Here is a 25,607-nt window from a genome sequence, read left to right as displayed (position 1 = left end):
CTTGCTGTAGCTTATATTCAAATATAGGTTATATGCAAATACTAAAAGCATCTTATATAAGGAACTGAAGCATTTGTGGATTTTGGTATTCATGGGGGTCTTGGAATCAGTCCCCCATAGATAAAGTGGAATGACTGTATTTTAGTGTACACTTTATTTTGTATCTTTTGGATTTTTAAATTATGTGTATAAGTATGCATTTCATCTTCAAATAAATTTTTGTTTTTGAGTAATATAAACTAGAGGCAGATTTTTAAAAATAATGAATTTATCTTACTAAACTTTTACTTGAAACTATTGCTAAGTAATATTTTCTAGAATGTATGATACAGGAATAGTAAACCCTTTGATGGTTAATGCATTTGTGAAACAGTACTTAAGTTGCCTGGTTCACCTTTTTTTTTTTATCATTATGCATTTTCTTCTTTTTTTCTTTTTCAATTTTTTATTGCTATTCTGTTAGAGCTGTCCCTATTCCCCTCCCCCCCCTTGACTCTCCTCTGCCGAGCCTCCCGCCCACTCCCACCGTCTATACCCACACTGCTGTCCATGTCTGTGGGTCATTCATACTTGTTCTTTGAATGATCCCTTCCCCTTCTTTCCACCATAATTTCCCTCCGCCCTCCCCTCTGGCTACCATCAGTCTGTTCTCTGTTTCTATGCCTCTGATACTATCTTGCTCATTAGTTTATTTTGTTCATTAGATTCCTCTTACAAGTGAGATCTTATGGTAACTGTCTTTCACAATGACAATTACCATAGGTGATTGACTTATTTCACTTAGCATAATATTCTCCAGTTGCATCCCCATTTTATGTGCTTGTTGCATTATTCATTCACTCAATAAATAAATATTTCAATGCTTGAAAGATGTTTTGCTACTTACCACAGTTTCAGATTTTGTGTAGAATTCATAAGGTAAGGTCCCTAGTGTCAGTACTTTATAATCTAGCAGAGGAAATTAAAGAAGCAAAAACTAAGAAGTCACAATATGATCAGAAACATACATGAAACACACAAGGTTTGCAGGCTCTTACAGAAAGTTCTGTCTCAGTTCTCATATGTTCAGGATCAAGAGAGTACATTTAACCTAATGCTGAAGTGTAGATAAAATATCAAAATTTTAGGTACACTCAGAGGGCATTTCAAAGTTGTGGAATGGTAAGTGAAGCCATGGGTCTGCGGAAAACTGTTAGAGGTTCCTAGGAAGAGGGCACATGTGCTTTCTGGCTAGCAGGCAGAGTACCTGGACACGTGGCATGAAAAAGTAGGGGTAAGAACAAATAAAAAATTTTTAGGAGTGACTTGTGGAATTCCTTGAAAGAAAAAAAAACTTTAATAAGAAATGAAGAGTATAAGATTTCTGAGCAAAGTAATAGCACAGTTAGAACTGTGAATCAGGAATATTCATACAGTGGTGTAGAGATGACTTAGGGTCAGGTTCACTTTGGCTGCCTTGAATCTGGTTGTTGATTGTTGTAGATAAGTTAAAATCGCAGCAGTTGTATGGAAACTTTATGGTGGAATTCAGTAGAACGTTTGGTGATTAACTGAAGATTTTGAAATATATGTGATTACAAAAAAAAAGAATGGGGGCCAGTAAATTACATTTGTGAAAACTCTCCTTTGAGGGGCAGAAAGAGTCACAAAGCCATATTTCTCTGGGAAAAATTATAGGGAAAAACCTAAATTTTAACAGCATTAAAGGGAGACATGAAATTTTTATACAACCATTCATACATCATAATAAGTTAACATTTTATGATCTGTGGTTAAATTTTAATTCAAAGTTACATTTGCATGTGGACACACATGAAATAATATCACTTTTTTTAACAAAGGTTGTAGTTAACTATTAGACTAGGATAATTTTATTTGATTTTTCAAATATCAATTTCCTACAGGACATTGGAAAATATCAAACATTTGCCTAGAATTAGGTCTTATTTTGAAAATTATGTTGGCACAAGGTTTGTAATGTGGAAATAGATTTCTCTCTAGAGGTAAACATAGAGAAAAAAGATTGATTCCAAATGGAAGAGTATGTGGTCCCACAGAACCTCCTCACATTACTAATTTCTCTCTTAATCAGATGCACAAATATAGCATGAATTACTCTACTAGCTCATCAGTTTTATTATGGGGAAAATGTAGTAAAATGTCAACTGTTAGTAATTTTAAGCTTCTTTTCCCAGTAAAGGGGAAAAAAGGGAAGATTTTAAAGAGAAGATCTATATTCAAAGCAGATAAAAACTGAACTTTCAGTGAATTTGGTACGTTCATTTGCATGCTGAATTTTCACAGCATGGGATGACTTTTTTTTTAACAAAAGATAAGCTGTTCTTCAACCTCTATTACTACTATCAATGTGTCCTATCACAGAGCCAATGAGCTTCTTTCAGGGCAACATGCTACTGTTCTCCAATTTCTCTTGAGAGATTATTTCTGGTGCAGTCATCTCTGCAAACAGTATAAATTCCTATGGTGTGAAAGGAACTCTAGAAAGCATTTATTTAGCAAAGGAACACATAGACATCATCCATTAGTGCTGAGCACTCTGAAGATACAACGTTGGGAGTGCAGACTTAGTTCCTGCTTCATGGAACATACAGTATACTTTAGTAGACAGACTTTTTTCAAATAATTGCTAACAAATCATTGGGGCTATGATAACTAAACAGTGACCTGACTCATAATGCCAAGGAGGGATTAAGGCAAACTAAAGTAAGACAAATCCCTGAACTCAACAATGACATCCCTGGTTGGAAATATTTCTAAATGAGATTCGTTTACATAAATGTTGGTGCCATTTAGAGAGACAAACTATGAGAAGTTTCAAGGGGAGTCTTGTATGGAAAATGACTCAGTACCCTCTCAAGTATGCTATTAAGCAAGCTATTCTAGAGATCATGGAACAGACTACATTAAGATGCTAACAATACATGCTTTATTTAATTTATTTCTAACACACAAAGCAAGAAGAAGAAAAGAAGGTGTGGTGAGTTAACAATCTAACAGTAGGTGCAAGACAATGGAAAGATCATGTTACCTGAATCCTATGTGATGCAATAGTCTTAGGTCCTTTCACTCCTGGGTGCACCAGTTATCCTCCACTGATGATGTGATTATGAGGAGCAGAATTAAGGTTAAAAAAGAAGTGTTGCAGTCAGATTACACCCAGAACCAACCTATTTTATATTGACCATGCATCTTTTACCACAGTTGGTCCCCAGTGAGCCTGGTAAGTATCTTTAGGTGTCCTCTGAGTTTCTTGGCAGGACACAGGCCAAAACCGGACTGCGACGTCACCAAGGAACAGCTGATTTGGGAGTGACATAGCTGCTTTTCTGGAAGTGACATGATCCAGAATGTATAATTTGATCTTCCTGTTCTTTCTGTCAATAAGCAACACTCTTGTTGCCTCTTCTGTTTTTCTTAAATTATCTATTCCATTTACCTTATATTTTCTTTGGCATGTCTCAGAGGTCACTAATTTTCTATGCATTCCTAATATTTTATAAATTCAGGCTGTTTTATGAGATGATTACTTACCTACTCACCATCCCTAATTAAGACCTTGAGTTTGCTTACATCTCAAAGGTTCCTCATTTACTTGTTCTCTATAGTTAGATCTTCTGATGATGTCTAACTATTCTCTTTGTTTTTCTTTTTAAATTTTTTCAAGTAATATACCCAAAATGCATTATAGTGGTTACAGAACATTAGGTTGATTTGGGATGTATTGATTTCTGAGGCATCTGTGTGAAAATTGAGGGTAGGAAGGTGCATACATGAATAGTTTAAGATGGAGCTATAACTATAGAGGCTGTATTTCGAGGTATGGAAAGTAGATTCATGAAGTCTTAGCAAGCAAATGTAGAGAAATGAAATAGCCTATGAAGAACTCCTAATGAATGGCAAATTATATTGTTAAAGCAAAAAATAGAATAAAAGGCTACAAATTAAGAGAGAAAATGAAAGAAACTAGTTTTATGAACACTCACAGAAGAAATAGAGTATCTGGTCAACTTCAACACAAAGAAAGTGGGTGTTTGGGCAAAAGAGTAAACAACATGTGATGATGATCTTATTTCATAGAAGATATTGATCTGTAATTGTTCAATGAATTATCTGGTTTTCTTTTTGAAATGTTTAATATTGAGCTTAGATTAACTTCATAAAATTAATTGAAAAGGTTTTCCTTCTCTTTCTATTGGGTTTTTATAAACAGGTTTTCTTTCTTCCTCAGTTGGTTTATAGAATTCACAATTCAAATGAGATGCTCCTGTAGTTTCACATGTAGGACATTTTTTGAAACAATCAAGTTCGATTTAAAAGACGAGTCAGGTTATTCTGATTTTCTGTTCAAATTCTGACTGCTTTTTGATAAGCTGTGATTTTAAAAATGATTTTACTTATTTTTAGAGAGAGGAAGGGAGAGAGAGGTGGGGGGAGAGAAACAGCAATCAGTTGCCTCTTGCACACTCTTAACGAGGGACCAGGCCAACAACCCCTGCGCAGGAATCAAACCAGTGACCTTTGTGGTTTGTGGGGCAACACCCAACCCACTGAGCCACACCAGTTAGGGTTGATAAGCTGTGTTTTTATACATGTTCGTACATTCCACCCAGCTCGTTCATCAAGTTTGTTATCACAAGATTGTTTATTATCCTTTCCCTGTCTATAAGGTCTATGATGATGATCTGCTCTTTCACGTCTTGTATTAATAACTTATACGCCCTTGATTAGTTAGCTAAAATTTTCATAGATTTTGTCGATCTTTCAAAGGACCTATTTTTTCTTTAGTTTTTTAGTTTCTGTATTTTTTTATCTTATTGATTTATGCTCTTATTTTTTCTCTAGTTAATTTGAGTTTATTTTGCTCTTGTTTTCCTAGCTCTTAATATGGAAGTTCAGATTACTTATTTTAGAACTTCAATTTAATTATAAGTATTTAAAGGATGAATTTCCTAAAAATCATGGTTTTAGCTGAATTCAACATCTCTCTATATGTGGCATTTGAATTGTCATTCAGTCTGTAACATTTTGTAAACAATCCTTTGTTTTATGTCTTCACCACAGTGCTTTATTTTGAAGTGTGTGTTTGAATTTTCGATTATTTGAGGTTTTCCTAGTTATTTTCAATGTTTTTTTTTTCAGAAAGCATACTATTTTAATCCTGATAATTTTTTAAATTCTTATTTTATGGCACATTGTGTGGTCTATCTTTGTGAACATACCATCTAAATCTGAAAATCAAATGTATTCTACTATCAGGAGGTGCAGTGTTCCATGAGACATTTCTCTCACATTCATTTTGCAACATCCAATAAGAAGAGCAGCCCAACAGTGGCAGTGCTAGGTAATGGCTTCCTTGTTGAAGTGGGCTTCTAGATTTTGTTCAGGAGGTGTGGAAGAGATACTGGAGAATACTTTGGAGAGTATTTGGAGAAGTATTGGAGAACATGTCTATTTAAATTTCACTGCTGAAACCGAATAATTATCTAATTAAAACAATATTAAACTATCTTTTAATAGGTGTAATTTATTGTTTGTTATTAAAAGACAGTATAACTAAGACTGCAGTTGAAGTGCTGAAAATATCAATCACATGAAAAATGCCCAGTGCGGGCTGATCCCTTTGGTGGGTTGTCCTGTATTTGCCTTCCCTGAACCGTGACAAGTTTGCCGCGGAGAACACACCGAACTATAAACAACAGCCAGTGCAACAAGCCTGCTTCCCTCTGTGAGATTAAGGCATTCGTGACATGTCTGAGATGTTTGTATATTTTACTGCCAAATTTCAATTTTACAAAGTATATTCTTATTTCTCGTCATCATGAAGTTGCGTGTATCCTGCAGCTTTTTGGAAATATATATTTTTTTCCTTTTAAATAAAGGTTAAAAATAATCAGCCCATTTTAAATTTACACTTTACCAGATAATAAAATTCAAAGTGTATACTGAATTTAGACGATGGAAATAATTTAGTCATTCTAATCTCTATAAAGTAGAAGTTTTCACCCTGAGTTGGGCTTGGCATGTATAGGGAGAAAAAGATGATCAGATACCATAAATTAAAATCACATTCGGGCAGAACATTCTATTTCTGAATCACATCATATTTCTTTCTGAAATGGTTTTTAGAGATGTTAATGAATATGTATGTCTACACAACCAGAATAGCCTCCTTATGATTTAGAGGGACAGAAGCTTTCCTATGGATCAATGTATTGTTTATTTAGTGTTTCATTTTAATCATAGTTTATTATAACACTATAAAATTTATTTCTTTTCTAACTGTTGTAAATAATAAAAAGTGGTTTGTGCTTGCGTTTCACACACAGATAAGGTGTGATCGCAGTCTCCCTGAGATACGGTCCATGCACAGTGATAAGTAGAAAATTGTTAAAACTCCTTGGAAATTTCAGCTTTAATGGTTAATATAACCAGAAACTTCTAAATAATAATGCCCTATGAAGAAATTATTTATATTTATTTTAGGACATAGCTAACAAAAGTACACTTAGCAAGCCAGCAGCTATTTTAGCATGATTATTAAATCTTGCTAAAATAAAAAAAGAAACATATTCAAGCTTACCAATAAAATAGAATGTTAACATCCAAATAAAAATTGTTGTATCTGGATGACAAATTAAGAGTGTAAGCTAATGTACATTTGTATGTAAAGTCATGGATTAAGTAAAAATCACATAAATAGTGGAACAAAGCTTAGAGCCCATCCCACTTGTTATTTTCCAGAGTTTTGTTTTGCTGTCACGTAGCATTGTCCTCATTATCACTGTCCATGCAAGCCATGGTTATCCTCTTATCTTTAGTCATCAGCAGGATTCCTTGGGCACAGTCTTTAATCCAAAGTTAGTTTATTTCATTTAAGGGTCTGCCCAAATTCACCTTAGTGGAATATGCTTCCCTGACTATTCTTAAAATACCAACCCACCAATTACTCCACCTGGTTTTTCACACCAGTACTTGTAACAAACCTTGTACATTGCATGTGAATTTGCTTAGCTAGTCATCACTCTCTTCCCAAACTGGGAAATATATACAAGAGAGTATGTTTTTTTGGTTCTGTTGTGTCCTAGCACCCTCAGAAGCTGCTTAAGTACTCAATAAATACTGGGTGGAGCAAAAGTAGGTTTGCAGTTCTTCATATGAAAAATAACACAATAATTAATAATTGATAATACAAAAATTAACTTGCGGTCTGCATACTCACAACTGGAGGTCTGCTTTTGAACCACCTTGTATTGTTTGAATGAATTAATTATGGTGCCGTTGAATGAAGGACATGATTTTTTGCTTACCCAGAGAGTAGGCTTCTTTCTACTAGAGGACTCCATAGAATTCACCTTTTCCAAACCACCCACACAGCTCTCCATTTCCTGGCATCACTGCCCCTACTGCTCCAGAAGGACTCACACTTTCAGTCAGTCCCCTTGGAGCTGCCCCAGTATCCTACTTCCTGCTGCTGGACAGCGACTAGTCTTCATTTCTTTGATAAGGTTCTCCTGTTTCAAAGCCACTTGTACTGCACATTAACCAAGGTTTCACTGTGTAGCTCAGTAAAATCTCCTCTGCCAGCTCTCACTCTGGATCTCAGCCCCACAGTCCTCCCAGTTGTCAGAAGGGCCTCATGGCCTTGCCCCTTCTGGTCTTGGAATCCTCTGCTGCTCTCTCCTCCTGATTTACAGCTTATTCTGCCCCTGTGTCAGATTTCTAGTGTTAATCTTTTTATGTCTTCTCTAGTTAAGTAAATAAATATAATTTATGGCTTACTTTGGTATAGTGCTCCAGAGTTTCAAAGTAATTGTATGTATAATTTTCTATTTGGTTAACAAGGGATAAATTTCATTGACTGGGGAATTGCTGTTATTCTTTAAGACAGTTCCCCTTGCATTTATTTTGTAGGGAAGGCACCTATTGTCTGATCCTAAGAGAAAACAGTTTGTTTCCTGCCTGTAAACTCAGGGAAAACCTCTTTTAAAACATCCCAAAGATTATCTCACCAAATATTGAATTAAGTACCCAAGTTATGTTTCCTTTATCTCCAGAGACAGTCATATTCAATCACTAATTTATTTTAATTTGCATAGCTTAAACCTCATCATGACTGGACTCATCTTTAATAATTAGAGATACTGAAATAACAATAACTAAGCATATACTATATAGTCAAATGGCTTTATGTATCCAGCACTTCATCAATAGTATTTGACTTACTTTCACTAAAATATGTGGGCAATAGTAACTTAACTGATGAGATAAGTAGAGATAAAAAGATTAAGTAATTTCAAAGGGGAGCAGTTCTTAAGTGGTTAATTCAACCTAATTGCTCTCCTTTACTATGCTAATGAACCTCCCCTGCTCTGCTCCTGAAGTTTATTCAATCAACACAAATTTCAATGCCTCTCTTTTGCTGAGGTCCCTTTCTAATGAGCTGCCCCAACGACCAGAAGAGGTGGTATATGTAAATTGGCAGCCCACTTGTGGATGAGAATTAGCGTTGGCTTTGGCTTTCAGTCCACTTCTCCACTGGAAAGAGAAAAGGTGTTAGAACACCTGCCCAAGTTTACTTTGCTCCTCTAGAGAAATTTAGGGAGAGCAAAGCAAGCCCAACTGCAATTCCTTTCTCGTAATCATTGGTTCCACTCATCTGTACAGGTTCCAAATAGATACATTCTGTCATTCAGCTTTGGTGAAAAAGTTGTGAAAAGTGATGGGAAAATCTAAAGAACATGAGAACTTCAAATCGAGCTAGTGAGAAAAGGGAAAGTATTCATTTCGAATCTTGGCTACCTGAGAGCAAATTTTTAGCAAAGTCTTGCTTTTCTTTTTAGTCTTGGCAGAAGAACAGTTACATCACAGCAAGAAAGCTTAGCTAAACCAGGGTTTCGAGTGATGTCACCAGTAAAATGTTTAAGTGGAATATGCACTTGTTTTTACTTCTTCAGATACTGTTAATTTGGGCAGTAGGAATTCAAATTGTGTCATTTACAAAAATAATCATTAAAGGGGTGTTTAAATAGCAAATAATATTTTAAATATTCTAAAGTCCAAAAATAAGAAGTTACTACCTTATAAATATGTTAGAGTAATAGTTTGATTAAAATGAAATAAACAAATTTATATTTGTGTTTCTTTACCTTATAGGTTGTAAGTTACACTGTTTGAATAATTTACCCTTTTACAACCCCAATGTTAATAAATATACCTGATAAAGAAAATTGACCTGTTAAATTAATCCTTTTACTTTTTATTTTATCTTCCAAATATTTTACATAAATAAGTTTAAATGTGGGAATCATTCTGCTTCATTTGATTTGTAATTTAAGTTTGCTAATAAATTCAACAATTTTTACTATTACTATGTGTGTGGTTATATATTAGACCCTGAAAAAAAGTAAAATTTACCTAAACTTGAAGTGCTTGAGTTATAGCTGGAGAGAGGTGAAAATCAACAAGCAAAATAAACTGTGCTTGGTGTATATCAGATAGGTTTCAACTTTTAAGTCAAGTGTATTGGAGGTACAGTTATTTGGGACCTTCTAAAAATCCATTAGAAAAGAAGTACACTGTGGTCTTATACTATTGTGGCTAGAACTATGTTTCAGAGGCAGGGGGCCAGTCACATGGGGGCCCTTCCCCACTGTCTAACTGTGGCAGGCACCCACTCTTCCCCCTAGTGTTAGTGTCCAGAGATTCAGTCTTGAAGAGAGCAGAGTTGTGAAGAAGAATATAAAACGTGAGTGTTTAGTAACCAACATGCCATTAATATTAACTTCACAGCCCCCACTGTGTGTATCTAGAGAAAGAGGACTTAGAAGCTCAGTTTCACTTAAATTTGATCTAGAGAGAGACCCTCACATCATTCAATCTGCAGTATTTGGTGTGAGCTGTGTGCTGTGTGGGAAAGCAGCAAGGTCTGTGCAGAGAATCATAAGAAGTACCGCCCACCACAGTGCCTAATGAGATGAAAGTGAAGACAGATGCTAGGTAAAGAAAAAAACAGGAAGTTACTGAAAACAATTGGAAAAATGAGAGAAGATCAGTTCTAGGGAGAATTAAAGAGACCTGGTATCTGTTCATATCATGGAGAGGGGTTAAAATTACATACAGTTTTACTTTGGTGGATTATGAAAGTTGTGTGTCTTCTGAGACACTCGCATAACAGTCAGGACATGGTCACAGACAGTACTCCATGTTCTAATTGGTTTGATACGGACTTTTGATCCATCCATTCAGAGAACAGGCCTCAAAATTCTCCATAGCATCTCCACGGAGTCTTAAATCAGCTTCAGTCCTACTGCAGGGTAATAAAACCTTTCAAAGACCAATATCATTAAAAAAATAAATTGTGACACTTTCATTCAAAGAAATACTGTTGCAACTATTGATAATGGTGTGATAAAACTTATTTATTTAAATAAGTACCTAGAAAAAGAGTATAAATTATGATATTTTAAAAAGTAAGATAGTGTGAAGTATGCTTAGTTTTGTTTCATTTGTGTACCACGTGTTTACATAAAATGTGAAAACATATACCCCAAAGGAAAACAGTGCTGACCTCTGTATAGAAGGATCACATAATGTTTTTATTTTGTTTAATTTTTGTTCATACACATTTTGTAATGTTTTTATACCGAGAATTTCTTAGATCAGGAGAGAGAGTAACATAACCAGTAACAGCAGTTCTGCTGTGTCTGTGACTTTTATTTTCTGATCAAAGGTTTTCCAAAACAGGTAAGCTACAGTTAAACACTCTCCCACAGCAGAGTGGGAAAGCGGTGTTAGTGTTCACTAGCCAAGCTAATGAGTGGGAACAGTAGCCTTCCCCTTTGCTTTTTCCTTTTTTCTTATATAAGATTTTATTCATTTACTTTTTGAAAGAGGGGAAGGGAAGGAGAAAGAGAGGGAGAGAAACACTGATGTGAGAGAGAAACTTAAATCTCTCTTATGAGAGTTGCCTCTCATAAGCACCCTGACTGAGGACTGAACCAGCAGCCCAGGCATGTACCTGACCAGAATCAAATCGGTGACCTTTAGGTGTGTGCCCAACCAGCTGAGCTGCACCAGTCAGGGCCTTCCTTACTTCCTTTTTAATGATGCTCCTCAACCCTGGTGCTGCTCACATCCCTTATACCCTCTGAGCCTCACATGCAATCACGTAAACCAGTCCATGATGCTAAGTATCATTCAGCAGCTACCAAATGAGAGGCACTTCCTCATCTTTGCTTCTGGAGGGCCGACAGCTCGAAATGAGCATGCTGGGTAGCATCCCGTCTATGGCTCTGGGCGTGTGATGCTGGTCCAGCATATACTAATGAGCAATCGAACACTTTAATGTTAATAAAGGTTTTGGAAAATATTAAGAGCTTACTTATAGAAACATTTAATTTCTCTCAGAGAAGGCAAGTGGAATTAAGAAAACAATGTAAAGTGGAATAAAATTAAGATTCCCTGTGGGGTAAACACTAATGGAGATACAGGGATAATGCATTTGGTTTTCTTCTCTGTTTTAATTAAACTCATCTAGTCTTTATGCCCCATGGACCCTATATTTTTAAAAAGTAGGGATAATACCCCAAGTTTAGAAGTTAGCACTAGTATTATTAGAAACTAAATTAAACTTTGGCATTTTCTGTGGCACCGTGTGATATTTCCTTTTGAAAATTAATAATTCATTTTTAAGGCGTACTAATGTTTTTTCACAGACACATTAAAAATCTGTTTTTGAGAATATGAATGATGTCATTTTTTCTAAGTCATGCTTATGTAAATCTTTGATTTCATTTCTTTATGTTCATGGAGAAGTTTCTGGGAATAAAATTCCTCAACTAAGTACTGGTGGCCTTTGAAGTATCTTGGGGACCCCACCTGAGATTTTAGTAAAGACTGAAGGGGAAGATGCAACATTTGGGAAGAAATGGAGAGACCATTGCTCATAGCAATTTTGTGGTTGTCTGGCTCTTCCTACTCATCCCAGTGTTAAGTTAAATATGAGCTGTTCAGTGACATCCTTTTATATTAAAGTGTTACATGCTTCCTTCTCTCTCATTCACATGAGATTTATGTATTCATTTTTAAAACATTTTCTTTATTTGTTTTTAGATAGGGGGAAGGGGAGGGAGAGAAACATCAGTGTGAGGTTGCTTCTCATATACTCCCTACTGTGGGACCTGGCCTGCAGCCCAGGCATGTGGCCTGACTGGGAATCAAACTGGTGACCCTTTGGTTTGTAGGCCAGTGCTCAATCCACTGAGCCACGCCAGCTAGGCCAGATTTACGTATTCTTAACTCAGTTTTTATTTTCCAATTTATTTAATTAACATGTTTAATAATTAAAACATATAGGTAATATCCATGGATATGTGTATGTATATCTATCCACACTCACAACACTGAAAGATAAAGATACATTATCTTTATAAACTTGGTGGCCCAGGTACCCATCATTGCCTAGCAAACCAACAATCTAGAACATAGAGAGTTGAAATAGTAGCATTTTCTTAAATCAAAAATATATTTATTTTGCTTATGAATCTGCAATTTGACCTGAGCCTAGTATAGCTAGCTTCTCTCTGTTTTTACAACATTGTTCGGGGTAGCTCTACTGTGGGTGGAAGGGCCATCTCCTAGATGGCTGGTGATTCAGTATTGAATTGGACACCCAGCCTAACCATGGCTGGGGCCAGCTACATACAGCTCCTCTCCACAGAGGCAGCTATGAACTTCTCTGTGGGCTGGTGGGCCTTCCTCACTGCCTGGCGACTTGGTCTGAAGTAGGACCAACCAACCTTCTCTGGCTTCCAGAGAAGCCAAAAGAAGCTGTATAGACCTCTAGGCTGACCCTCAGAAGTCACATAATGTTATTCTGCACTGTAGTTATAAGAGCACCCAGATTTAAGGGGGAGGCATATACAGCCCATTTCTCAACGTGAGGAGCAATGCTGTCTGCAGGTAAGGTAGCCTGTGCAATCGAGTTAGAGCTTTTGCCACTTGTTCTGATTGAGCTTTAAATAGGACAATGAAAGCAACCATCTCCACACACAACCTAAGACTGACTTTATGTTCAACTGGAGCACTCTGTTATAATGTCAAGTTCTCCCTGGGTACACACCTAGAAGTATATATATTGTATTTTAGAGGTATCTTTTAGTTAGAAGCTGTGTCTTTATGTTCTTAACAGTACACATGTTACTTTGAGGAATATGCTTGGTGGACTATAAGAATTACATTTCTGCAAATGTTACTTAAAATTATCATTTTTTCAGGACAGCACTGAACTGATTTCAGACTGATTTCATTATGCTCTGTTCAGTGCCCTACACACTGCCTTGCACACCTGGGCGCTTAATAATGTGATTTGATTATGAATTCCTATTATAAACCCTTCATGGGATTCAAAATACCTCAGTGTGTGATTTGAGTTGCAGCACTTGACTGAAGTCTTTTTTTCTCCTTTTACTCACTTAATAAATATTTATTGAGGATTCCCAAGGTCATAGGTTTTAAGTGTGGGCTTTGGGAACAGAACAGAAGGAATCTTATGAATACCAAATAATTTTTTTTTAATTACATAAGGTCTAGGGTACTGGACATAATTTAAAACTATTTATTCAACTTAAATATATACAAGGCTGTGCACACAGGTCATACCCTTGTCCTTTGACAGAAGGGGCAGTGCGTTCATGTCACTGTGGAATATAAGACTCATACTCAGTGGTCACTTCAGCAGGCACTGTGGCACAGAAGCCAAATGTCTCTCATGAATAGCCTTTCTTCTCCACCTCAGGGAGCCGGTCAGTGGGGTATCTCTGGTCATCATCATGGTTTATGTGTACATTGTAATACTCAGAAATACATGTGTAGAATATAAAATTATTGTGATCCCTGGGACAACTTAAAGTTTTCTTTCATTTCTCCACTTAAAATGGATTTGGACAGCAAAGTGAAACTAAGAAGACTATGAGAGAAGCTTTGTGTATTTAAATGACCACTTTCCTCATTCCTTTAAGTACATACATCTTCAATGTCCCGCAGAGACCCATTCTGCTCTGGTCCTTGGTGGTGCTGGGATTGTTGTAAATTATTCTCTGCTCAATGGATAATTTTCTAAACCACATAGAGTACCAAAATGGGGAAAAAATAAGGTTACATTTCTTTAGCTCTAGATTAACTATTTCCATTTCCATCACCTCACTCAGAGGCTCACACTCTTTCCACTCCTCTTAGCGTTACAGTTTGAGTTACTAATAAAGTATCAGCCTTTCCTCTTCCCCCAAGTGTTGCCTTCTTCCTTCTGTAGAGGAGGGGTGCATGACACCTTTAAGCTAAATTGTGTGCTTGTCAGCAGCTGGGCACATCGACACTCTCCGCTCGGTGAGCAGTGCCTCGCTGCCCCAGGGCAGGGCCATGGGAAGGGCCATTCTGCCTTCGGGATACTAAGTGGACTGGCTGTTTATTTTACCTTAGCTAATATGCTAAGGAAGGTGTTCACTACTCCCATAAGCCTAGTCTTTTTTTGTTCTTCAACTAAAAACTATATATTTTCCATTTGCTCTTCATTTATTGTCCTAAAAGGACATTAGTGTGCATATCTGAGCAGGACAGGCACTGCCTCCGTGCAGTTTTGTCCTTCTTTGAATGTTCAAACGGTCCATGGGCTTTTCAAACGGCCCATGTGTCTTTTAGCAGGAGAACATTTACATAGCAGGGAATTAAGTGAAATTATTAGTATTCTTCTGCCTGGGTTGCAATGATATCTCCCATAATTTTAAATATACTTTCTTTTTATCGTCACTCACTCAAATTGTTCTTTAGATACAAGTAAAATTCAAATCCTGTTTGATTTTTGTAATAATTCACTTCAACCTGAAATTATGGGATTAGAGCCTGTCTTTTATAGTTTAATTAATCTGTAAAATATGTTAGTTCCCTCAACTTGAGTTGTTGTTCCTGTTTGTAGAAGTGTCTGCTGATGCAGTGACCAACCTACATAAACTGGCAAGGTCTCCCGCCTTTGATGGAGACAATAGGCTCTTTGGAGGAATCAATGAGATTAAATGGCTGCTATCAGACTGATGATAAAATTTGGGGGAAATAGGTGTACTGACATTTAAGACATAAAACATTAGAGATTATTCTAATGTTTATTTCTTGCACTTGATAAAAGTATCATAATACCAAAAATTACTTGTAGTGCAGAAATTGTTCATCCCTTTCATCTTTTTCCAGGTCCATCTGTCCCTATTTTGTTCCTAACCCTGCCAGTGGACAGGCTAATGGCTTCCAGTTGGTTTCAGCCTTCCAGATTCTCTGGCAGAAATCATATAGCTCTGACCTCCATGCAGAGTTATTTACACTCATCACAGACTATTTTGAAATAATTTGCAATAAATCTGAAGTCTGTCTGGAAAAAGTCCAGACATTGTTAATATAACAAGAGCAATTTGTGGGATATTGATGTAACCTGTCATTCAAGGGGTGTGGTCTGAAATGCGCATGTGTGAATAATGTCTTCACTGTACTAGTCAGTAGGGGTGAGAGATGCCATTGAGTGAGCACGTGCACTGTGTGGCTGTTACATTCAGAATGACTGAGCAAATCGAGCAAAGAATCTGCATTAAATTTTGTGTTAAGCTTGCATATTATTATTCTCCAGAAACTATTCGGATGATTCAGAAGGATTTCAAGGACACTGCAATGAGTGCAGTGCAAATGAAAATGGAGCAAATGCTTCCAAGATGGTCAAGAACCTGTTGAAAGCGACCCACATTCCGGAGGGCTGCAACAAGCAGAACACCTGAGAATGTTAAATGTGTATGGGCTGCGATCAACAACAATCAGTGACTGACTGTGGGAACTAGAGGCTTATCTAGGGGTTCCAAACACTACTGTGTCTGAGATTTTGATGCAGAATCTTGGCATGAAACGTGTCATGGCAAAATTCATTCTGTGGCTTCTGATACCAGAGCAGAAGGCACATTGTGCTTTAGTTGCTAATGATTTGATTCAAATCACTATGAGTGAACCAGATTTCCTCGCTAAGGCCATAACTTTGAAGAGGACTGAAGCAATTATTGTCCTATGTACCTAGGTAGTACCTAGGTAGTACAATGTTTATTGTATCTTGTACCTTCTTCAATAACTGTCTCTATTTTTCACAGTACATGGTGGGGCATTTTCTGGACAGACTTTGCACAAAAGATATCTAAATTACTTCCTAAAGTTTTAGAATTGAAAAGGAATCTGTATTGATTCATTGATACTGCATAACTCCCAGAGATATTTAAAACAAGACATATGAAAACTGTTAAAAGGTAACATTAGACAAAACAATTCATCAATCCCTGGAGGAACTGAATACAAAATTTAAAAAAAAATGGTTTTAAAATCCTACTCTTCTCCCCAAAGAGTAATTAATGTGCCATAGTGTGAATTGATATTTGTTTTCACAACAAGCTGTTCTCTTAAAACTGTCTAATGTTGTTTTATAAATAGTCATAACTCTTAGGAAATATGCTAAGCAATTTTTGTGTATAATATTTTGTGAGTAATTTATTGAATTAATTTTTTCACTACCAATTTTTAGGCAACATAATAGTGTTTAAACTCTTCCAAAAGGTATTAAGCAATCCAATAATCTGGGATGTTTTCAGCTGATTTATTTTTCCTTAGCTTCCACATATGTGAAAATAACTTGTTTGTGCTTAAGGAATATTTTAAAACACAGTGGTCTGTCTCTTAGTTAATTCAAAATCAACAACTTCTGTAAATGGTACAAGTAAGTGAGGTGTGAAGTTGGAGGAAGTGTTCATATTTGATCTTAAGCAGTGAATAATAACCATTTCTGGATATTATAGTTTCATAATTTATTTCTAATCCAAAATTAGGATATAGAGGACTTCCGCCAAGATGGAGGCATAGGTGGATGTGCCGTGCCTTCTCACACAACCAAGTTTAGAGACAATTAAATATTAGCAACAGAAAACATAGCCAGAACACAGAAAATTGAACTTTTCGGAAGTCCGTTAACAACAAATTCTTCAGCCTGACTGGTAAGAGGGGCGAAACCAGCGGCTAGTGGAGCGGGGTTGCACAGGAAAACTCGGTCAGACAGACTCAGGCCCGCGGAATCCAGGCACAGGGTTGGACCTAGTGAGTGACTGAGCAAGCGACCAAGCAAGCGACCACGGGGGAGACAGCAGGGGAGCAGGACTGCGTGTTGACTGTGGTCGCGCACAAAGATAGACAAGCAAGGGAGTGGGCGATTGGACCGGAACCCAGTGGGTCCCCACAGCAAGCGGCAGGGAGGGCACCGCCATTTCCCTGCTCTGACCCCACCTCCACATACAGCCTCATAACCCAGCGACTCTGAGTGGCCCCATCCAGGGGAACCACCTAAGGTGCTGCTCCTCACCCAGCGAGGCTAAACAGCAGAGGGGGCCGCCATTTCCCTGCTCTGACCACGCTCCCACATACAGCGTCACAACCCAGCGACCTGGGAGTCCAAGGCGCCGCTTCTCACACTTAAAGGGCCAGAACAGACCAAAAATGTTGCAGGAAGATCTCAAAGCCCCAGAGCCTATAAATCTAAGCGATGAAGAAATAGCAAAACTCTCAGACGCACAGTTTAAAATGCTGGTGATCAGGATCCTCATAGAACTGGTTGATTATAGCCACAAATTAGACAAATATATGAAGGCGAAACTAATTGAAATGAATGGAATTGCACAGGACACCAATAGCAATGAAAAGGAAACTGGGACTCAATTCAATGGAGTGGACCAGAAGAAAGCAAATAATGGCCAAACAGAAAAGAGTCAAGAAGCAAGAATTCAAAGAAATGAGGAGAGTCTTAGGAACCTCCAGGGCATCTTTAAATGCTCCAACATCCGAATTATAGGGGTACCAGAAGGGGGAAAGGCACAGCCACCAGTGGAAAACTTATTTGAACAAATAATAAAGGAGAATTTCCCCAATCTGGCAAAGGAAATAGACTTCCAGGAAATCCAGGAAGCTCAGAGAGTCCCAAAGAAGTTGGACCCAAGAAGGAACACACCAAGGCACATCATAATTACATTAGCCAAAATTAAAATGAAGGAGAGAATCCTAGGAGCAGCAAGAGCTAAGGGGACAGTCACCTACAAAGGAGTCCCCATCAGACTGTCAGCAGATTTCTCTAAAGAGACCTTACAGGCAAGAAGGGGCTGGAAAGAGGTATTCCAAGTCATGAAATCCAAAGACCTACAACCAAGATTGCTCTATCCAGCAAAACTTTCATTTAGAATGGAAGGACAGATAAGGTGCTTCTCAGATAAGATCAAATTCAAGGAGTTCATCATCACCAAGCCCTTATTATATGAAATGTTAAAGGGACTTACCTAAGAAAAAGAAGTTAAAGAAACATGAACAGTGAAAGGACAACAAACTCACAGTTATTAACAACCACACCTAAAACAAAAGCAAACTAAAAGGACAGCTAGATCAGGAGTGGAAACATAGAAATGAAGATCTCAAGGAGGGTTAGCAACAGGGGAGTGGGAGGAGGAGAAGGTACAGAAAATAAGTAGCATAGACAGTAGATAGAAAATAGATGGGGGGGCAAGAATAGCATGGGAAATATAGAATCTAAAGAACTTGAGACACATGGTCATAAACTAAAGGGGGGTAATGGTCGGGACGGGTGGGGTGGGGTGGAGGGGAATGAAGGGAGGGAATAGAACAACTGTAACAGCATAATCAATAAAAAATTAAAAAAAACAAAATTAGGATATAGTACACATCAAAAACAAGAAAATTGTGTTCAATAACTTTGTTTTTAAAATTATAAAATACCTTTTTAACATTCAAGGGTTTCTAAAAAATATTAATTAGGTAAAAGTAATACCACCACTTAAGAACTGAATGACTTATTTTATTCTTTCCACAATTTTTCCCATTAATTTATTGATGGAAGTGGAGTTCTTGTAGTGTCATGAGGAAATAATTTCCTGTGACCCATACAGGAGGATGGGGTTCTGTGATAAACTTTATTGATGAAGACTAAGTGATTCCCTTCTTAATTTCCTAATGTCTCATCTTACTCTTTCTTGCCATGTAAAATGTCCAATCTTGTCTTCACTATGACCAGAATACAGGCCACTACCCAGAATTTCTGCTCCATATTAAAATGCAGTGCAGTCCAGTTCAGCACCCAGCTAGCTTAGTGTGTGTTCTTAGCATGAGTGGGTGGGTTCATATATGTTCCAGGACCCTGTGGGCCCTTTAAATAGACCCTCCTAAAAAACCAGCAGTTTATTCCACCATCCCAACCCCCCAGTGGTTTTTACAGCAAAAGTTTAGGAGACTTTCTTTTCCTGGCACTGGAAGCCTGGGCCTGTGCGGTGTGTCCTGGGGCTCAAATCACTCACTCTCCAGTTGTGCCTCCCAGTTTTTATCTGCTGCACATCAATGTGGAACCACCATTCTGCTGGCTGCCACCATTGTCCCCTCACTGCTGCTGTCTCACTGCAGCCACCTCACCACACCACACTGCTTCCTCTCTGCCTTGGCTCCTGTCTCTGCCTCTCCTACCCATCTGAATAAATGTTTCTTTAAATCTTTGGTTTGTTGGACTTCCTTATAGTTCGGCTTTCTGGAAGTTCTGGTTGTCTTTTGTTTTAGATTGGTTGTTATGCTTCTTATGGTTGTGCAAAGAAGTGAAGCATGTCTACCTATGCCTCCATCTTGTCTGGAAGTCTATTTCCCAATTTTGTGGTTCTTATTAGGTGTCAGAAATATGTGATTTATCTGCAATACCTCATTTAATCCTCAGCAACTCTGAAAGATAAGGAAAGTAATTTATGCTCCTTAAGGGTGAGAAAAGGTTGTTTCGGAATGCTGGATAACCTTCCCACTTGCCCAGTGGAAGCAAGTGTTGATGAGGTTGTGGGGAAATCGGACCCCTTGTAAACTGTCGGTGAAAATGTAATGGTGCTACTGCTTATGGACAGTATGTGGAAGTTTCTCAAAAAATTAAAAGTAGAACTTCCATACGATTCAGCAATCCCAGTCTTACAGGAAATAAAACCTCTATCTTGAAGTAGTATCTGCACCCTGTGTTCATTGCAGGTGTAGGGGCTAAACAATATCAATACTTTTTCTCTAACCTTCTAAATTTTTCTAGGCTGGATATTAATTGAATTAACAGAGACAGATTAACAGGAGAAAATCAAAGTTTTAATACATGCACATGGGGAATTCACATAGGCACGGAAGGTGCAAAGTCAGTGAGCAACACTGGGTATGTAAGACATATCTGGACAAAGCAGAAAACTGGGGAGAAAGGGTTGTTAGATTCAGAAGTGAGAATGGGTGATATGAAAGTAGTTAAAGAAGAGAAATGCATGGCAGGAAAATCTTTTTAGGGGCCTCAGAAACAGAAGGACATTGGGTATTTAGATAACAGTCCCCTGCCTGAGCCCTCTATTTACCATACTTAACTCAAATTAGGCTAAAGTGACATGCTAAAATTTTTTTTCCTGATGCAGGTTTCTCTGTCCAAATCTTCTGAGAAGGAAAGAGGCATGGGTCACAGTTTCCCTCTGAGTCCTATTTCTTAATAAACATCTTAAAATCAATATCCTCAAAAGGCAGATTCAGGACGGGAGGACTTTGGTCCCCATCACAGCATTACTCAAAACAGTCAAAGTATAGAAACAGCTTAAATGTTCATTGACAGAAGAATTCAATGGAATATAATTCAGCCTTAAAGAGAAATTCTACCTCTTGTGACAACATGATGGACATAGAAGACATTAAGGTAGTCACAGAATGACAAGTAGCACATTATTCTGCTTACATGAGAAATCTAAATTAATCTAACGTTTAGAAGCAGAGAATAGAATGGTAGTTACTAGGGCATATAAGCAGGGTAAAGTAGGCAGTTGTTCAATGAGTATAAAGTTACCCTTATCCAGGAGAAGTAATTTATAGAGGTCTGTAAAACAGAGTGCCTATAGATGACAGTATGGTAACATGAACTTAACATTTTTAAGAGGGTAGACCTCATGTTAAATATTCTTAACAAACACAGGCCTAGACAAAAAAGGACACAGGTAAACTCCCAGAGCAAATGAATGTACTTATTACCTTGAAGGTGGTGGTGCTATCACGGTATATACGTGTGTCCAAACTCATAAAGGTTCATACATTATGTGCAGTTTTGCATAGCAACTATACCTCAATAAAGTTGTAAAAAGGTTAAACTGTAAACTTCTATTAGAAGCATAAATTTTTAGTTCCAAAATATTAAAATATAAACAAATGTTTAAGTTTTTCCAAAACTGGTAGTGAGGGGAAGTCACATCTGACTGGTTCTTACTTCCTTTAGAAAAAACCACCATCCATGTGTACTGAGACTAGAAATATGTTAAAGTAGAAATAGGCCATCATACTGCAGTAAAAAACGTACAACTAAGTGGATTTTGCAATGAGCAAAACAAAATGCTTAAATGTCCCAAACTAAACATAAGGGATGTAAACTAGAGGAAAGAGTTTTATTAAGGGTGTTCTGGACAATGAAGCAGAATTTAAATTGATGGAGTGTGCAGTTTCACTTTCCAAGAACATCCCCATGTGTTCTTGGTTCAAATCAAAGTTAAGTGTGGGTCAGAAAGTAAATATCATAATGCTAATACATAGATGCTCTGGAAAAACCCAAACCAAACCAATGAAAACTGAGGTCAGCAGTGTAAGCAAAAGGCCAGTGAAAACACTCCCGGGGGAGGGGGGGAATTGTAGTTGACAGGTGTAAGGACTTACAGAGATATGTTGTTCCATAATTTTCATGAAATGATAAACAACACATTTTTTCTTAAAAAAACACAAGAGGGCTATAAAACAACAGAAGGAGAGAAAGATTGAGCCCCAACTTAAAAGAGAAAGGAGCAGTAAATCCTTCACGAAGTGAGGGTTTTCTCAGATCATTTGAGAAACAACATAAGAACACAATCATGGCAGATGACAGAGTCAGACATATGACAACAAGGGAAATCAAATTATATTCATGTAAAATAATTGTGGAGATCTCAAAGGCTATAGACAAGAATCAAACTGATGCAATGGTGATACTGAACTCTTAAGAATTAAAAACTGTCAGGAAATAAATGTTCAATTTTTTAAGGGAAGAAAAGCTTCCTGCAAAAGGACACATTTGAATCTGAAGACCAAGTCCTATCATATGGCAGGAGGTGTGGGTGGTTACGTGAGAGACAGGGACTGAGTACTCCGAACCAGACCTGTCCACAAGATGCCATATCGTGTTTCAATTGCAAAGAATCCAAATTTTCAGGGGAACATTAGTGTGATCTCAGGTTTTTCCATACTGAAATAGTAGACATGCGTGTACAAGTTTATGAAGAAAGAATGTACAAGTTCTTTCATGTGATTCAAATATAAAGTCAGAAGTTATACTCTGATTTTGTCAAGATTCTAGAGGACATTCAATAAGGAACACTGAAGTTATACATAAAATAATAAAATGACTAATGTAACACATTACATCATTTTGTATGGAGAACTAAAGTTAAATAATTATAAGGTGTATTTTTATATAATAAATTGTTAATGTTATAGTGAAAGTAAAAATGATATAAGGTTTGGGAGTAAAGAAAAAACTTAAAAAATGTATAATGCAAGCATTTTTTCATTTATCGCAACAAGGGGCTGGTCACTAAATAGTGCCTAAGATTAAAGTCAGAAAAAGATTCTGACCTATTGATGTTTTTCATGATTGCTTTTCCCTTAACTCTAAAAGGATCTCCTAGCAACTAATGTTACATTCTTTAAAATTAAGAGACTGTTAATTATGAGCTGCACCATTATTTTATATAGCACTAATAAAGAAAAATAAAGACTATGAATAAACTATAACACATTATTAAGAACCCTGTGTAAAAATCTAAAATTTGTGAAATATACAAGGTGTGTTCAGAAAGTACCCCACCATATACTATGGAAAACAGAGACATTTATTGAAGAAGATACAAGATACAAGAAACATTGTACATAGGACAATGATGACTCAGTCCTCTTCAAAGTTATGACCTTTTTGAGGAAATCTGGTTCATTGATAGTGATTTGAATCAAGTCATTAGCAACTGAAGCACAGTATGACTTCTGCTCTGGTAGCAGAGGCCACAGAACAAATTATGCCATGGCATATTTCATGCCAAGGTCTTGCATCAAAATCTCAGACACAGTAGTGTTTGGAATCCCCAGATCAGCCTCTAGTTCCCACAGTCAGTCACTGATTGTTGTCGGTTGCAGCCTGTACATGTTCAACATTCTCAGGTGTTTTGTTTGTTTCAGACCCTCCAGAACATGGATCACTTTCAACAGATTCTTAGCCATCTTTAAAGTGTTTATGCCACACTTTTATATGTGCTGCATTCATTGCATCATCCTCAAAGCCTTCTAAATCATTTGAATATTTTCCATGGAGGAATATTCAAGCTTAATGCAAAATTTGATGTAGATTTGTTGCTCTACTTGCTCAGTCATTTTGATGCACTAGTCACACAGTACACATGCTCACTCAGCAGCCTCTACCTCCCCACTGACTAGTACAGTGAAGTCACCATCGTTTACGCACACGCATTCCAGTGCACTCTCCTTTGCTGCCAGGTTTCATCAATGTGATGCAAACTGCTCTTGTTATATTAAGAATGGCTGGGCTTTTTCCAGACAGACCTCATATGTAGTATATTTTCATTGTGATTTGATTCAATAGTTCTTTGTATATACCTTAATAAAATTGAAACAGATATAGTTGTGGGATATTCTACTCCTATCTTTTAGGAGAATGTATCCACTTCAAATATTCTTTTATTATATTTACATAAAATAAGCTACAGCATCCTTACTTTACAGGGTTTTAGCACTAAAATATTGCAATAAATATATTAAAGTTTTAACTTTAATTTCTCAACAGCAGATGGGCCTTTGACTGCCAAAGGACTGGTTTGGAAATGTTTTGCATGAATTGCCATTTACATCATAATGGTCTTTAAAGTAATGATTAACAGAAAAAATATATGTTGTAAGTCATATGTATGTGTATATATGTTTATAATATGAGAAAATTATATATGTATTACTTTTATTTTCTGCTAAATTATATGTACTAGTTTGGTAGGGCTGCTATACCAAAGGAACACACACTCAATGCCTTGAAGAAACAGAAATTTATTGTCACATAGTTCTGGAGGCCAGAAGTCTGTACTCAATGAACCAGTAGGGTCGTACTCCATGCTAGTGTTCTAGGGAAAGATCCTTCCTTGCCTCTCCAGCTTTTGCTGTTTCCCAGCATTGTTTGGCATCCCTTGGCTTGTAGCCACATCACTTTAGTCAAATGGTTATATTTTCCCTGTATGTCTTCATATCATTTTCTGAAGTGCTGTTTTTTTGCCCAATTTTCTTTTCTTTTCATGTTGGATTAAGGCCCATATGAATGGCCTCTTCAAAACCTGATTACTTCTAGAAAGACCGTGTTTCCAAATAACTTTACATTCTGAAGTGATGGGGCTCTGGGTTTCAACACATATTTGTGGCATGACACAGTTCAGCCTGTAACTGTGTGCCAATCTAGAGAATTTACCTCTGAGTGCCTATGTAGTGCTCTTCCTTGTGTAAATGAAATTAGTAATCAAAAAGCAAAACGAAAAACAAATTAGCAATCAAGATCAAGAAACCAAATTTACCTTTTCACCAAATTTAATGTTCAAAGAAATTTTCCTGTATGCCAACATCTTGAAAACATGGCCTCATTCACATTTCTTTTAAAATAGGTTATAACTTTATTTTCATTAGGTTCATCTTTGAAATATGAACTGAACACAAAATCTGTTTTGAGATTAGATTTTTGATGATTGGTTCAGCAGGATAAATTATACATACTTTGTAGAAAGGGACATATTTGTTAAATTTTCATCATAAATCAAAGAGAGTCGATTCCTCATGGGCACTTTGCTCTTATGTTAATGTATCTGACTACAAAATTTTCAGAATCAGATATTTAAAGGACCACATCTATTGTCAACAGCCTCACTCCCAAGGAGGGGATAATGCCAGCAGGAGACTGTTTCCATTAAAACCAAAGGTCTTTCTTCCAAAATGGTCTTTCTCACAAAGACCTACAACTTCAGTTTAATTTCAAGGAAAACTTCAGACAAATGCACAATAAGGAACATTCTACAAACTACCTGACCACTACTCTTCCAAGCCATTAAATGACTCCTCAAAGTCAGTAAAACCAGGAGTCTAAGAAACTGTCACAGCCAAAGGGAAGCTAAGGGGACATGACAACTAAATGCAGTGTAATACCCCAGGTGGGGTCCTGGAAAGAGAAAGGACATATGGGAAAACCTGGGGCCATTTGAGTCAAACTATTAATAGTGCTACATCAATAGTGGTTCCTCAGCTGTGATAAATGTGCAATGCTAGTGTAAGCTGCTACCACTAGGGAAAACCATGTGGTATACGGGAACTCTCTGTACTATCTATATTAACTTTTTTTACAAATATAGAGATCTAAGAAAACA

This window comes from Artibeus jamaicensis, unplaced genomic scaffold, assembly GCF_021234435.1.
Source record: "Artibeus jamaicensis isolate MK-2021 breed Jamaican fruit bat unplaced genomic scaffold, CSHL_Jam_final scaffold_369, whole genome shotgun sequence".
NCBI lineage: Eukaryota > Metazoa > Chordata > Mammalia > Chiroptera > Phyllostomidae > Artibeus > Artibeus jamaicensis.
Note: the sequence above shows the minus strand (reverse complement) of the source record.